At 40.9% G+C, this 3,522-nt stretch overlaps 1 pseudogene; it reads left to right on the plus strand.

Moving 5' to 3' along the window:
- The first annotated feature begins 446 nt into the window (after positions 1-446).
- LOC102837835 lies at positions 447-2,400 on the plus strand (annotated as a pseudogene).
- The last annotated feature ends 1,122 nt before the right edge of the window (positions 2,401-3,522 follow it).

Raw genomic sequence — 3,522 nt, forward strand, 5'->3', positions numbered from 1 at the left:
AGAATAGTCCAGTCAAAATGTGATGTCAGCCTGGGCTATATATCACAGTTGGAATAAAGGATGGAAGAATTAGAGAAGTAACAGTATATGTATGCTTGATAAATTGGATGTTGATGTTGAGAGACAAAAAAAGGATTTTGATTTGATCACCTGAATACCTTTTGCTGAGATGAGAATTGAGAGACTAGAGGAGATGTAAATTGTAGGAGGGGCAGTTTATGATAATGAGTTTTAATTGTGCTCTGGTGCTCTGTTGAGTTTAATATGGCTGTGTTACAACCAAGGGAAAATAATCATTAAGCAATTGTGTATATAGTTCTGAGGCAATGGCACAAGAGTTGATGAAATTTTCACGGGATATATGCATAAAGGGACCTGTGATCTTAATATCCCTGTGGACACTGACAGGTAAGGTTCCGAGCACAAGTCTATTGCAGTCATTGAGAATGGATGAATGGCTAGGTAAGTAGCAGGGAAACAAGCCTATTTTGTGTCTCAGAATCTAAGAAGTGTGAGTGATTTAGGAAGAAGGGAATGTTGTTATATATTAAATTAGACTGAAAAAAGTTTCATTTGGATTACTGAGATTCCAATTGCAGAGATCCAAAGTATAGAAATTGTCATAGCTGTGAGGAGAGAAAAATCAATTATTATTCAGACCATTTAACAAGCCATATATCACAGAAATGTGTTTAATTTTTTATCCAGGTTTTAAATGAACACCGCTATTAACCTCACCACTGGAATAATAAACAGCATTCTTATTAACGGAGGAAAGATTGAAGTTGTCAAGGACTTCATTCTTCTTAGATCAACTATCAACACTCTTGGAAGCAGCAGTCAAGAAATCAAATGATGTATTGCATTAGGCAAATCTGCTGTACCAGACCTTTTTAAAGTGTTGAAGAGCAAAGATGTCAGCTTGAAGACTAAGGTGAGCCTGATCCAAGCCATGGTATTTTCAGTAACCTCATATGCATGCAAAAGCTGGACAGTGAATAAGGAAGACTATAGAAGAATTCATACTTTTGAGTTATGGTGTTGGAGGAGAATACTGAAAGTGCCATGGGCTGCCAGAAGAACCAACAGATCTGTGTTGGAAGAGGTGCAGCCAGAGTGATCCTTGGAGGTCAGAATGGCCAAACTTAGTCTCTCATACTTCGGACAATATTGTTGGGAGGGACCAGTCGCTGGAGAAGGACATCCTGTTTGGTAAGGTGCAGGATCAGAGAAAAAGAGGAAGACCCTCAGCGAGATGGATTGGCAAAGTGGCAGCATCAATGGGCTCAAGCATGGCAACAATTGTGAGGTTGGCCCAGGACTGGGCAGTGTTTCCTTCTGTTGTGCATAGGGTCACTATGAGTCGGTACCAACTCGATGGCACCTAACAACAACAACAATTTCTTCCTAGTGATATCAGTGACAAACATTTCAGGGAAGAACCAAGCCATCCTTTTTGAATTTACGCTCCTGGGTCAGCTCACTGATGCAGAGCAGCAAATCATGTTCTATACCTTGTTCCTGGCCATGTATCTTACCACCATCCTGGGGAACATCATCATCATGCTCATTCATTTGGACTCCCACCTCCATACACCCATGTATTTGTTTCTGAGTAACTTGTCCTTCTCTGACCTCTGTTTCTCCTATGTGACCATTCCCAAATTGCTGTAGAACATGCAGAGCCAAGTCCCATCCATCTGCTATGCTAGCTGCCTGGTCCAGATGTACTTTTTCCTGCTTTTTGGTAACCTGGAGAGCTTCCTCCTTGTTGCCATGGAGTTTGATTGCTATGTGGCCATCTGCTTCCCCCTGCATACACCACCATCATGAGCCCCAGCTCCGTCTCTCCCTGGTGGCACTCTCTTGGTTGTTGACCATGTGCCACACAATGCTGCACAACCTGTTCATGGCCAGATTGTGTTTTTATGCAGACAATGTGTGATCCCCCACTTTTTCTGTGATATGTCTGCTCTGCTGAAGCTGGCCTGCTCTGACACGCAAGTTAATGAGTTGGTGATATTTATCACGGGAGGACTCACTCTTGTCATTCCTTTCTTACTCATCACCATGTCCTATGTATGAATCGTCTCCTCCATCCTCAAGGTCCCTTCTGTCAGGGGCATCTGCAAGGCTTTCTCCACCTGTGGTTCCCACCTCTCTGTAGTGTCACTATTTTATGGAACGATCATTGGTCTCTACTTAGGCCCATCAGCTAGTAATTCTACTATAAAGGAGACTGTCATGGCTATGATGTACACTATGGTAACCCCCATGCTGAACCCCTTCATCTACAGCCTGAGGAACAGAGATATGAAGGAAGCCCTGGGAAGAGTCTTTTATAAAAGAAAAACTCTCTCCCTTTCTATGATTTGGATATTTACATCATTTACTTATTAGACATAGTGATATTAAAATTAATGCCTTATTGCAGACTTATTTTTCCCATACTATGGAGGATTTCTGGTATGGCGCTGTAAGATAAGCACTGGACTGCTAACCTATTGGTCAGTGGTTCAAACCTACAAGATAATGCTCAGAAACCCTATCTAGGACTACTATGAGTCAGATCCAAGTCAATGACACTTAACAGCAACAATAACAACAATGGTCATATCTGTTATAATATAATGCTGCATAATTCTCCAATATGTAAGAGCCATGAAGCAGAGCTATGTAATTGAACATGAGAGGTGTGGGAGTCTTTGTGACCTGTTGGCTACACCTTAGTATTCCCACTGGAAAAATGTAATTTAAGAACTATGTTTTATGTGTGGCACTTAAGTTTAAAAGTTGGAAATAGAAATAGCATATGACTCAGCAATCCCACTATTAGATCTATATATCCTAGAGAAATTAGAGCCATGACATGAGTAGATATATGCACACCCAGGCATTATTCACAATAGCAAAAACATGGAAACAACCTAAGTGCCCATCAATGGATGATTAAATGAACAAACTATGATACATACACACAATGGAATACTACTCAGCAACGTATCAATAAAACACTTCATAACATGGATGACCACCAATCATCTGTCAGTTTGTTGTACTGTGGTGGCTTGTGAGTTGCTGTGATTCTGAAAGCTATGCCACCAGTATTTTAAATACCAGCAGGATCACCCATGGTTAGACAGGTTTCAGATGAGTTTCCAGATGAAGACAGACTAGGAAGAAGGAGTGATGAACTACTTCCAAATATTTAGTCACTGAAAACCTTATGAATAGCAGAGAAACACTGTCAGCTAGAGTGCCAGAAAATCAGCCCCTCAGGTTGGAAGGCACTTAAAGTGTAACTGGGGAAGAGCTGCCTCCTCAAAGTAGAGTTGACTGTGATGATGCAAATGGAGTAAAGCCCGTGGGAGAAAAGCCTGCGGGACCTTCATTTTCTGATGGGGCACAACTCAAAATGAAGAGAAACAGCTATAAAAATCCATTTAAAATCAGAACATGAAATGTGTGAAGTATGAATCTGGGAAAATTGGAAGTTGTAAAAAATGAAATGGAATGCATAAA

Source organism: Chrysochloris asiatica, unplaced genomic scaffold (genome assembly GCF_000296735.1).
Source record: "Chrysochloris asiatica unplaced genomic scaffold, ChrAsi1.0 scaffold01158, whole genome shotgun sequence".
NCBI classification, from domain to species: Eukaryota; Metazoa; Chordata; class Mammalia; order Afrosoricida; family Chrysochloridae; genus Chrysochloris; species Chrysochloris asiatica.